Source organism: Diabrotica virgifera, chromosome 1, assembly GCF_917563875.1.
Source record: "Diabrotica virgifera virgifera chromosome 1, PGI_DIABVI_V3a".
NCBI classification, from domain to species: domain Eukaryota; kingdom Metazoa; phylum Arthropoda; class Insecta; order Coleoptera; family Chrysomelidae; genus Diabrotica; species Diabrotica virgifera.
The window spans coordinates 109921390-109935038 of NC_065443.1; the positions used below are offsets into that span (position 1 = coordinate 109921390).

The following is a 13649-nucleotide window of genomic DNA, read 5'->3' on the forward strand; positions in this document are numbered from 1 at the left end:
CATATTCCAATAAAAGTTAAAATGAGTTTTCCCAGAAAAGTGCTCCGTTTTTTTGTTATTTCACTTCGAAATATTCGATTCTGGAATTGGACGAATAAGAACCTATTTTTCATTAGCTATAACTCCGCTGATGGTGGGTATGCAGACTTAACGCATACACTATTTTTTTCACATTTTTATAGGCTATATTTTTTTTAGGAATATTTTTTTCGATAATATCCTTACTTCTTGAGTTATTTGCGAAAAACTGTCCAAAAACATGTTTTTTTTTTGTTAAAAATGAACATATTCACTCGCAAATAACTCGAAAAATATTGACTTAGTGAAAAAACTCTATAGAGAAAAAGTTGCTCAGAATTAGTCATTTTATCCAATTCCGAACTTATTTTGAATGCATATTTTTTCACTCCCTAGAAGGGGTAATCCCCTCCATTTTTGTAAAATGGAGGGGGTGTAGAATTGTAAATGTCTTCTTATATAATAATAGACAATTTCAACTACCCATTCCCAAAATTTCATCCTTCCTTTATTTTTTCGGAGGTTTTCGTAAATTTTTGTGTTCCTTGATCGGGCTATAAGGAATAACAAGACAAATAAATCTTTCTTTGTTTCATTTTAATGTTGTTCCTTCTCTTTTTCTAGTTATTCCTGCATTGATTTAAAAATCTTTTTTATGAAAGATAGCTTATGTTTCATTTCCGTTTAAAGACGATCAATCAACCCCTTACATACGTTTCAGTCTTTTCAGACCTCATCAGAGGGGCTATATGATCAGCTTTGCCCAGCTGATGAAATTTAGGGAGACCTAAACGTAAGTAGTAGAGTTTAGTAGAAGTTTTCAGATTTACGGATGTGTGATTTCTCATTTCGTTAATGTTTTTAATATTCATGGTTCTATTATCCTCATACTTATCCTCAATAAAGGAGGTTCATTTTTCAATTAGAACTAGCGTATTAGAATTACTACAGTAATTAGAGCCAAGAAATCATTTCATTACTCGACTTGCTCTTCCTTGCATTCTTCCTTGCCTTGTAGATTATCGGATTTCAATAGAAGTTCAGTCACATTTGTACTCCTTATGCCTCAGAGAGTACTAAAAGATGAAATCAAGGAGAGTAAATTATGTGAAGACTGAGGGGGTACCTAAGGACATCTGCGTGAAAATTGAATTTTTTTGTAAACTGTATTGTAGCGTGAATACTATTAAAATAATACTCTCGGTTCATTTATACGAATTTATTTATACAAGTTACAGATCGAATTTATATTATACACTAACCCTATTTACAAATCTGTCCGTATTTATATATGCGATACAGTTATTATGGAACATTCCAGAAATATCCGCGCCTATCTCGATATATCTCCCATCTCTATACAGAATGCCGCGAAGATTTGATTACGTCATTCTCTCGTGGTGTACCATTATACGGGGGTCGGCCAAGAGTTCTCTTTCGTTACAGTATATTAGTTTTTTCAAAAATGGATTCTGCATTTTAAAAGAGGACAAAATGTTTTTGTTAAAATGGTAAAATTTCTGGTACAATCTGGTAAAATTTTGAATTTGATTTCTGAAATTATGCGAATTGCGAGAGCTCGAAGTAGAAATAAATTTAAATGACACTTAATTTTAATTAATACCGTTGTTGGTAAAATTTTCCCCTCTCTCAATTATGAAAATTTTAACATTTCAATGTTTATTTATTATATGTTCCAACTAATTCATAAAAGATATTTATCTTTAATTAATGACTAAATAATAAAGAGACCACAAAAAACATAACTTTAATCAACGAAATATTTTAAAAATTAAAAAAAAAACAGCGAAAATTTGTAGAAAAATAACTATTGAAACCTAAAGTAATTATTTAAAAAATTAAAACCCCAAATAACGAAAGAATACAGAAAATAAAGCTTAAGAATGATAATGAAGACAAAATATGTATCTAGAAGGACAAAAATAAAACTGTCCAAAATTGATAAGACCAATAGCAACTTATGTAAAAATCTAGTGGTGTAGTAATTTAAAAAAATCGAATACAAATCCTATTATATATGTTCGTACTAAAAATATTTTAAGTCCTAAAAATTTGAATTAACATTTTACATTTTTTCTTGAATTTTTATGATTGAACAATAGTTTTAAAACTAGCGACGTTTATTATCTAAATTGATCACACTGTATAATGTAGTGTGCTATCATTACGTTGCAGTAAAAGATAAAAAGACAACATACCACTGCAATTGCTAAAAATAGTAAGCCCTCCAACAAAATTTTCACATCTAGGCTGCCGGTTTCTTCAGAGCCAGTCTTGAAAAAGTTTAGAAGGTACCATATTATACCAACCACTGATCTAGTAAATATAATTAGCGCAGGCCATTTATATATCTCATTAAAAACTTTGCAAGTTGTATATAATTTCTCATATAGCTTCTTCAAATCAAAATGCTTGTGCGGTTGATTTTGAATCTTACTCAGAGTACTAATCTCTTGTAAATAGCAGTAACAGTCAGAAATGGCGAACAATATTCTGCTTAAAAATATTGTCGTAAAAAAATGGTAGAATTCTCCAATTGGTAGGACGAGGTAGAAATAAAAACTATAATTTAAGATGACCCTAATAAAATGAGAAATATATATCGGCAACAAAATAAATATAGTAACAAACATTAGAATCTTAATCCATTCGACTTGAATGTAGGTAATAGTTCTCTTAAAAAAATTTAGGTTTCTTATCAAAATCTTCCATTCAGTTTTCTTAGTAAGAGGCAAGACGACTGAGACGTTTACTATTATCGTATCGTGAAGTCCCAACAAGAAATCTACAATTTGATAAAGTGGTCCATTTTGATAATGTTCTCCTTGTCTTTCAATCAAACAACACAAATTTACTAATACTAGTAAGATATTTAATGTTGTTACAACAAATACATGGGCACATATATGTTTCCCTTGTTCATAAAATATAGGTGATATTCCTAACCATTTGGCTTTACTGATATGTCTTAAAACTTTATCAATATTGTTTTTAACCATATTAGACATGACTTGTTCTTTGAATAAATTTATTTAAATCAAACATTTAATTGCTTAGTAAAGAAGTCATTAAATCTGAATGTAATTATTAAATCAAATTAATTGACACTTTTATGATGTTAGCCTAGAATTCCATAGTAAATGTTTTGATATTGTAAGGTGTTTTTAAATAATAATATAAAGAATAAGAAGACAAATCTATATTTTTTAATTAAAATTTATTTCCTTGTTTTTCCCATTGTGCTTCTGTATCGTTATAAACGTCACATTTTTGGTATGTGTCTTCAATACAATTCAATAGAGAACTTGCACATAAAAATATTTTTACATAAAATTGTTAATTTATGTTTAAAAATATTATATTCAAAATATTACGCCTTCACAATAGGGCTTGTCATTCACAGTCATTTGTTTCGAGCTTCTGTCATGTGTCACACAATATTAATATATCTACGTCATACGTTATTGGTACAATAATACAAAACAAAGACGTATGACGTAGATATATTAATATTATGTGACACATGACAGAAGCTCGAAACAACTGACAGTCGATGAAAAGCCCTATTAATAGTGTACGCACAACAACTGCTAATAATAGTTGCGCACGAAAATTGACCGTTTCAAACAACTTCAAAAGCGCGCACTGGGGTCTGACGTCACCAACCATAATGTTTACCACTGTTCTCGTTTGGCTATTGGTAGAGGTGCACTGTGCAGACAACATTTTGAAATTTTAAAGATTTTCATTTATTTATAATATTGTTTTTAGTTTACGTAAATACATTTTTATTTTACAACCTATCTCAAATGCCAAATTATATTATAAAGTTTGAACACAATTAAATACTTATATCAGATTTCTTAATAGTTATTTATGATATAAGTGTTAAAAGTACACGTAAGGCACGCATGTGAAAGTTTGCAGAATGAGCGATAGCGAGTTCTGCAATTCACATGAGTGCCTTAAAAATGTACTTTTTAACACGCATATCATACAACATACATTTTTTCTACAAACGTAATTACAGGACAATATCTACAAAAACTTTTACTTGAACTTGACTGAAATTCCAATTTTATATTTTTTTGACATTACATCAAAATTGTATATACGGTCAATACGAACTGCAGTGCCTTAAATTTTTTTTTCTACAACCACTATTCAAAGCGCACTTTTCTGCACGGTTTTATGTTAGCAAACTTGATATTTTCTCACAGCATAAGATATTTGACATTAGTGTGCAGAAAAGTGACGTTTCTGTGCCACAAAGTGACGTTTCTGTGCCGCAAAGTTCTTTTCTGCACAGTTGACTACCTCATTCTGAGTAACGTTATATTCTGTTTACATCCGTGGACTACCGCATTCTGAGTAACGTTATATTCTGTTTACATCCGTGGTTAAACTTTAGACAAATATATAACCTATAAGACAATTATTATATTTAACTATAGCATAGAAACTAAATTATGGATGTTACAACTGTTTTATTTTACAATTTTATTCTTATTAAACATTTTATAATTATCAAATAACCAATAAGGATTTAGCAACCTGTGCAAGAGACGTCGAATGAAGTAGGTTTTGTGTAAATCCGTGACTGCATAAATATAATGTCAATAATGTGTAATAATTGTTTAAATTTAAACAAATTAAGGCAGTGCATTAATTTTTTAACTGATTTCTGTGCAATTTATTTAGGTATAAGGAATTTAAATTGATTAGTAGGTATTAATTAAATACAGTTTAAAATTTATCACATAGGTACCTATTGTGGCGTAATTGTCTTTTTACGCGGTTGACTCTACTATTTTATTGATTTATATTTTTAGGCACTAATTTAAATAAAGGAAGACTTACTTATATTATTTTATTTACATCGCTTATTTATTTAATAATTACAAATAACACCAACTAACACAGCTAATTTATTTACAACTCAAATTTATGATTTAATTAACTAAACATACTTCCGATAACTAATAAATACATTTCACTAAATCCGATTTCGAATACAATTATATCACGCGTCGCGGCTCGTTCATTGACTGACTCCCTGCTGCTTAAAAATCATCCGCTTATATAGATACGGCTCTGCTTCGAGAACATTTGGAAGGCCTGAGGCACGTCTCCGCCTATCATCGGGAAACTTCTGGATTAGCGGAGACATTACTCGTCGATGACATGTCGCTGTTGTTTGTTGACTGCTAGGGGCAGGACCGGCCTCAGTTAGAAATTCGTCACATTGCCCCCTCCTTAAAAGATGGTTCCTCCTGGAACCTTGTCAGGACTGGAACTGGATGCTGGTATCGGCAACTGGACCCTCTTTTACAACTCCCAGTTGTATAAAAGTGGCAGGGGACGGTCTTCTCTCCGCACCAGTAACTATGCGGATTGCAACAGACTAACACCTGGACCTCGGTGTCTTCGAAAATTTCTTCTACCATATTTCGGATAACTCTCCAGTCTAATTGGCTGCATTATAACTTTGGCATCGCTAACTTTTCCACGTCGGACTCCAACACGTGCTCTCTCAATTGAATTAATGCATCCCATACATCTTGGTAGGTAGGTTGGTCACGGACAGTGTCTTTTGTTACCAGATAGAATAGGTAACGTGATGCATCTTGGAGTTTCAATGCTTTGCCAGGAGCTGGCAGTTGGCATTGAAGTTCTGCAACTCGACCAAACTTCCTTCGGAAGGCGGATGCCAACCCTCGTGCGTCTTTGATACTGGCCGGGATGGTATGGGCCAGCGAATAGTCATCGGGAAGTGCGAGAAGATCTCGCTTTTCTTCAGTGGTAACACCATACCGGTACCTCCGTAGGCACCCATGAACTCTTCAAAGGTAAGGTCAGGTATTCCTCGAATTTGGTTGACTTCCACTTCTTCATCTACGTTGTGGTCTCCCTCGTACGGCGCCAACCGGTTATGGTGGACTATCATCGGCTTTCCCCTAGGAATCTTGCTTATTCGGTAGATAACGTCATTGATTTTCTTGACAATGAGGTACGGACCTTCCCAGAACTGCTGCAACTTGGGAGAACAACCTGTTCGCTTCTTTGGATTATAAAGCCAGACTTTGTCGTGCTCCTTGAAACATCCCTTCTCGGCTTGGGTATCGTATCGTTTCTTCATTCGGTCGCTAGCGATCTGAAGATTAGAACGGACCAATTCATGTATATCGTCCATTCTTCTTCGTAATTCATTCACGTAATCCTCACCAGCAACATCTTCTCCAGGTCGACATCCAAACTCTAGATCACAGGGTAGACGCATCTCACGTCCAAATAGGACTTTTGTTGGTGTTTGCCCAGTTGATTCATTAACAGCAGATCTATAGGCCATTGCGAAGAACGGAAGGTACTGGTCCCAGTCTCGTTGATGATTGGACACCATCTTTGTCAAATACTTGCCGACTGTCCTATTCATACGCTCCACCATTCCATCCGATTGCGGGTGATAGGCCGTGGTTCTTGTCTTCTTCATGCCTAGTTTATCACAGATTCCTTGAAATAGATCGCTCTCAAAGTTCCTTCCTTGGTCACTATGGATCTCCAGAGGTACTCCAAATCGGCTGATGCAGTCTTTGATTAACACATCTGCAATAGTGGCGGCCTTCTGGTCTGGAATTGCGTAGATCTCCACCCACTTCGTGAAGTAATCCATTACCACTAACATGTATTTGCATCCATTGTCACTTTCTGGAAATGGCTTGGCAATATCCAAAGCTATTCTTTCAAACGGACTTCCAACATTGTACTGTCTCATAGGAGCCTTTCTTTTCCGGTAGGGCCCGTTACTTGTAGCACAGGTAGTACATTTCTTACACCAGTCCTTCACATCGTCGGAACTATTCATCCAATAAAATCGTTCCCGAATTCTCTGAAGGGTCTTCTTTACACCAAAATGCCCTCCTGATGGACTGTCGTGTAACTGACGAAGTACTTCGGCTACTCTGCTCTTTGGAATCACCAACTGTGTTCTCCTCACTGAACCATCATCATTTTCTATTACTCGTTTAAGCAAGCTGTCTTTCAAGATAAATGAGTCCCACTGGGCCCAATACGTCTTAACTACTGAGCTTAGGCTTGATATTTCTTGCCAAGATGGTCGACGATTTTCTTCTTTCCATTTTCGAATCTTCTGTAAAACTGGATATTTTTCTTGTTCTTTCCTGATCTTAGTAGGCGTCCACTCGTCGTTGACCACTGTTGTTCTTAGTACTGCTGCTTCCTTTGACTCTGTTTTGTTGCAATGGGAACATTCTGCTGGACACGGTCTTCTAGATAGAGAGTCAGCGTTCCTGTGGCTAACTCCGGCCCGATGCTCGATCTTGAAATCATATTCTTGAAGTCGTTCAATCCACCTGGCTATCTGACCCTCTGGATTCTTAAACTGCATTAACCATTTAAGGGCGGCATTGTCGGTTCGGATTAGGAACTTCCTTCCGTAGAGGTATTGATAGAAGTGTTCCACTGATTTTACTACTGCTAGAAGTTCTCTTCTCGTGACGCAATAATTTCGTTCAGGTTTTGAAAGCACTTTACTAAAATATCCAAGGACTCGTTCCTGTCCTCCTTGGATCTGCGACAGCACTCCTCCAATTCCCACATTGCTTGCATCCGTATCTAAGATGAACTCTCCTTCTGGCAGTGGATACCCTAATATTGGCGCTGTAATTAAATGCCTCTTCAAAGTTTCAAAGGCCGTTTGGCAGTCTCTATCCCAGCAATAATCCCTTGCTTCCTCTGTAAGTCGCGTTAATGGCTTAGCAATATCTGCAAACTTCTTAATGAATCTCCGGTAGTATGTACATAGTCCCAGAAAACTTCTCACTTGATGTTTATCAGTTGGTTCAGGCCATTCCTTAATGGAATCGATCTTTCCTTTATCCACAGCCACTCCTTCTTTGCTGACTATATGACCTAAATAATTGACTTTACTTTGAAATAACTGGCATTTCTTGGGATTTAACATTAACTGGGCAGCTTTAAGTCGATTAAAAACGTCTTCTAAATTCTTCAGGTGGTCTAAAAACGTCTCTCCCAAAACGATTATGTCGTCTAAATACACCAGGCACGTTTTCCAAGATAACCCTCCCAACACATTTTCCATAAGCCTCTCAAATGTCGCAGGAGCGTTACAGAGTCCAAAAGGCATAACGTTGAATTCCCATAATCCAGATCCTGTCATAAAGGCCGTCTTCTCTTTGTCCACTGGATCCATTTCTACCTGCCAATATCCAGACTTCAAGTCCAACGTAGAAAACAATTTACTTCCAGCCAACGTGTCCAACGTGTCGTCGATCCGAGGCAGAGGATAACTATCTTTCTTGGTAACATTGTTCAACAAACGGTAGTCCACACAGAACCTCGTAGTTCCATCTTTCTTCTTGACCAGGACCACCGGAGAGACCCATGGGCTCGTAGAAGTTTCTATCACCCCGTCTTTCTTCATTTCTTGAACAATCCTTTCAGCTTCCTCTCTCTTCGCCTGTGGTAATCGTCGAGCGGTTTGACGAATTGGCCTAGCGGTACCAGTGTCAATTTTATGTTTGACAACTGTCGTTCTTCCTGTCTTTCCTCCTTTCGGTACGAATATGTCACGATATTGCCGAAGAAATTCCCTTAATTTCCTTTTCTCCACTTGATTTAGAGATTGGCCTGCAACTGCAACCATTTGGTCGAACTTGTCGTTGGAATTATCTGATGTTGTTGTCTGACGGATTATGGACGTCACGGGTACACAAGTTCCTACTTTTGTCTCCTTCTTGATGGTCACCGGGTAGTCATTGACATTAATCAATCTCACGGGAATTTCTTTAGCAGAAGTAACCAATTCCTTTCCAATTATGATTCCTCGGCCAACCTCCTCGTCGTGGTTCCAGGTGTTCCTTCTTCTACAATTCCCTGTAGCCGCGCTACGATGATCGTTTCACTCCTCGCAGGCACAACTGTATCTTCTTTAATGGCTGCTAGCACAGTGCTGTCATCATGTGGATGAAGAAATACCTCCTCGTTGCCAACTTTGATTACCCTGTTCTTAAAATCCAATTGAAATCCATGCAAATTCATTACGTCCATTCCTAATATAACATCTTCTTCGATGTCTGCAACTATGACAGTATGGACGAACTTTTCTGCTCCAATCCCTAATTGTATCTGGATTTCTCCGTGGATGTTGGCATTTTCACCTGTGGCAGTCCGCAGTCGCAACCTCGTTGGTAAGAGCTTCTTATGACTGTTTATAACTGACGGTCGTATAATGGTCCTGGTCGCTCCGGTATCCACCAACAATGTATACTTTTTACCATTTATTTCTCCATCCACATATACACTATCTTCACGACATTTCAAAGAAGCTATTAGTATGAGAGGGTCTTTGGAAAAGTTGCGGGTCGAAGCTGCCCCCCTAAGGCCGACCCGTTCTAGTTTTCCTGCTGGTGAGTCTCTTGACTGTTATTGTACCTAGGGTACTTACATGAACTCCGTACGTGTCCCATTTCCCCACAATTCCAGCACCTTATGGTCTTTGTTTTCTTGTATGAAATGCCCTTTATCATATTGACAATCTGGTCCAGTTTGTCTTCATCCTCTTCCTCTTTCACAGTCCTAATTTTACTGTACCCGCCAGAGGCCTGGGTAGCTGATTCGTATTCGAGGGCGGCAGACAAGACATCAACCAGCGTCTTGTGACGAGCTAATCGCAGTGTTCTTTGCATTTCATGATCACGAAGGCCATCAATGAATGTTTGAACAGCCAACTTTTCCATCATGTCTTCGGGAGCTGTTGGATATGCATATCGTACCAACCTGGCAATATCGACCTCGTATTCTTGAAGAGCTTCATCTTTCTTTTGTCTTCGATTTTTAAACTGCGACTGATAGACATGCTCTAAATGTTCGTGTCCGTATCGCATATTCAGTCTCTTTTTAAGCTGCTCGAAGTCATCTGTCTCCTCTACGGCTATGGTCTGGAGGACATCCAAAGCGTCACCTCGAAGAGCAATAGTGAGGTTTACAGCTTTTTCTTTTTCGGACCATCCGTTCGCTCTGGCCGCCGATTCGAACTGTTTCATGTAGTTGTTCAATGATGACTTTCCGTCGAAATTTGGCACCTTAACACGAGCATGACCCACACTCCCTTCAGCTATCGACTGGTTTCATCATCTTTAATGTCTGTTAAGATGGGTTCCATCCCTTTGTCTGCTTTTTCCGTTTCCTCCATTTTCTTTTCTATTTCCTTGATCTTTTCTTCAAAAGTAGATTTTAGGGATGATATCTTGTCATCAAAATCGGAGGTGACTTTAGAGATGCTAGCAGAGATCTCGTTAGTCATCTTGCTTTCAAGGGATGAAACATCACCCGAAACTTTCGAAATGTCACTAGAAACTTTGTTCTCTAACGATGCAATGTCTGTCGAAACTTGGAAGATTTCACTAGAAACTTTGCTCTCTAACGATGTAATGTCTGTCGAAACTTTCAAAACATCCGAGGAAACTTGGGAGATTTCACTAGAAACTTTGTTCTCTAACAATGTAATGTCTGTCGAAACTTTGTTCTCTAACGATGTAATGTCTGTCGAAACTTGGGAGATTTCACTAGAAACTTTGGTCTCTAACGACGTAATGTCTGTCGAAACTTTGTTCTCTAACGATGTAATTGACGAAATCAAAGCAGCATGTTTGTCTTCAAACAAATAGGTTTCTGGATCTTGACCCTCTTCCTGAAGAGCGTTCTTTAGACGTTCGACTAGATCAGCCTTTTTCCCAGTAGAACTCAGGTCCCTTTCTTCCAATTCAAGTCTCAGGTCTGCAATTTTTAGCTTACACAAGGTAGACATGATCACACACTTTATTTATTACGATTTATATTTAGTTATTATTAAAGGTTCCACACTGTATTATTACGGTTGAAAATTTAGTAGTAACGTTTGTTGAGTTTTGGTTGTTTATAACCGATTATTTTGTCCTTGGAGGATGTATAATTTGTATGTTTGGATGTATATGCTTTTTGTGTGAGTCAGTGAGAGAAGATTTTTGTTGTAGAGTTTTTTGTTTTGAACGCCTTGTTAGCAAATCAACAACGTTCATTCTTTTCAAAAAACATTTTTGAGAAAGCACTTGAAGCCTGGTCGGCGATTTGGATTCCCAGTTTTTTTTAATTGAAATGGTACTTTTTCAATCCTTTGGTGGGATGTACTGGGAATTCTCTTATTGAGGTATCCGTTGGTGTGCTGGAAACTTGGGGCACGTAAAGATTTGTCTTGGAAAATCCTCTAGAGATTAATTCGATGTTTATTGATGGCCAGGCTGAGAGTCGTGTAATAGACCCTTTTGTATGTTAAAGGTAAGCTGAAGTCATTTTTGTTCAGTTTATTGGTTCTCAGTTTTAAGAAGTTAGTTCAGTTATTTTTATTTTCTTTTTCTTTTGCTAGGGTGTTCCGGTAGTACAAAATTGTATGTATTTATCGATCCTGTTTAAAGAAGTAATAGAAGTACATTTATTTACCAGATTTACATTTATTCAGTATATTGGAAATAATAAATTTGGCAGATTTATTTAGAAGTTCGATATTTGACGTGACATTTTGACAAAATTTAAGGAAGATTGCAGTGTGTTTATCCAGGCAAATGATTTTTTTTATTGAAGGAAATAAGGACGGTAATAGATTTTATTTTATTTTATGGGAGAAAACAAGAAAGAACAAGGTACAATTTAGATTGGGTTAAGGGGTCTAAAAAGGGGACTAAAATACAATGATTTTTATATTTATGTGAAGGAAACAGCTGGTTCTGGTTTATTTTTTTTTTAATTAATTACTTACTTTTGTTCTTATAAACTATTGAAATCAAAATTAATATTTGTATGTAAAAAGGGACTTAAAATTTTGTTGACATTATATTCTCTATAGTTATCTAGTGTTTTATTTGAACTGTCATGTCTCATGCTCATCTAAATCAAACCAACTAATAATATAAAAATAATTCCGACTGAGAAATAGCTGTGGTACATTTTTGGCGGCCAACTTAAGGGGCTTTTCAACCACCCGAGATTTTTATTTTTTTTTAGATAGATCAAGTAAGACATAGGTTACGTAGAGTTACAGGAGTTGAAAATTAATAATCAAAAGTTAAATGTACTTTTATTTAAAGTGAGGTAGAGGTTTTCTTGTCTTATTTTTTTTTGTGTGTATTTTAATTTCTCTAAAAGAAAATGTCGTTTAAACTTGATGTTGACCGTTTGGTCAAAGACGAACTTGAAGTTGAGTTGCAAATGAGAGGTATTATTTTGACTAATTGTAAGGTAGAAGAGTTAAAGAGTACTTTGCGTAGTTGCCTTGTTTTAGAAAAATTTGGCAAAATCCCTAACTTTGATTTACCTCCTGATATTCCTGCTGAGTTGACAAGTTGTGAAAATAAATTAAAAGAGATTCTGAATATTATTAATGCTTTTACAGGTACTGCAAACCAAATAAGAAGGATTGAGACTAAGTTTGCACATATTTCAGGTAGATTGAACCGTATTCACAGTACAGACACTGATGAAATGTCAAAGCGTTCTGCATTGTTAAAGAAATTGATGGATTTGATAGGTGAATATACTACTAAGTCTAATGTTTTGAAAACTAGTAATGTTGTTTCTGTAGAGATGCCTACTGATCCTAATTTTTATCATCATATTGATTTATCAGGTCTTAATTTAAATGATCCTAATGGTAATTCTACCCCTACTCGAAATATTTCTGCACCGAATGTGAGTAACCAAACAAATCAAACTTCGAATTCAACAGTTAATCCCATTGTTTCCTTGTCATCTAATAATTTTCCTTCAGAACCTGTATATAAGTGGGGAATTAAGCATTCTGGTAAACCACAAAATTTTTCTGTTTTTCTTGAAGAAGTTGAGGAGTATTGTAGGTCACGTAATGTAAATAAAATTCAGTTATTTTCTTGTGCTAGAGATTTATTTACTGGTAACGCTTTAGTTTTTTATAAATTGTATAGGAACTATGCTAGCAACTGGGATAGTTTAGTGAGCTTAATGAAGGAAGAATTTACCCTTTCTGCAGATGAGATCTGGCAGGATATTCTTCATACTACTCAGGAATCTAACGAATCTATTGGTATGTTTGTTGCCAAGATGACCAGTAAGTTCGAACAAATGCCAACACCAGTTCCGGACAGTTTAAAAATGCAGGTGTTACTTAAAAACATTTTACCTTTTTATCAGGAAAGATTAACTTTAGTCGAAGTAAAGAGTCCTTTTGATTTAATTGACTTGTGTCGAAAAATTGAGCAAACTCGAATTAATATTGAGTTGTTTAAGCCTTCTTCTAGTAGTAGAGCTAATTCTTCTCGTCATCACGTTGTACAAGAAGTAGAGGCGTTTGTACCTAAATGCTGGCGCTGTAATGAGTATGGTCACGTGGTTAAGGACTGTAAGAGGCCAAAACGTGTGTTTAGATGCTTTGGTTGTAACAAGGAAGGTTTTACTAAAAATACTTGTCCTCAATGTAATTCACAGAATCGTAACAATAATAATTCTAGAACTGGAAACAATTCTGGAAATAATTCGGGAAACGGCAACCGGAGATAGTGGACGAC

At 36.1% G+C, this 13649-nt stretch overlaps 1 protein-coding gene across 1 annotated transcript in view; it reads left to right on the top strand.

Annotated features, from left to right (window-relative positions):
• The window catches only part of LOC114324272 (growth factor receptor-bound protein 10-like), a 616793-nt gene that overhangs the window by 199070 nt on the left and 404074 nt on the right, over positions 1–13649 (top strand). The window lies entirely within an intron of this gene.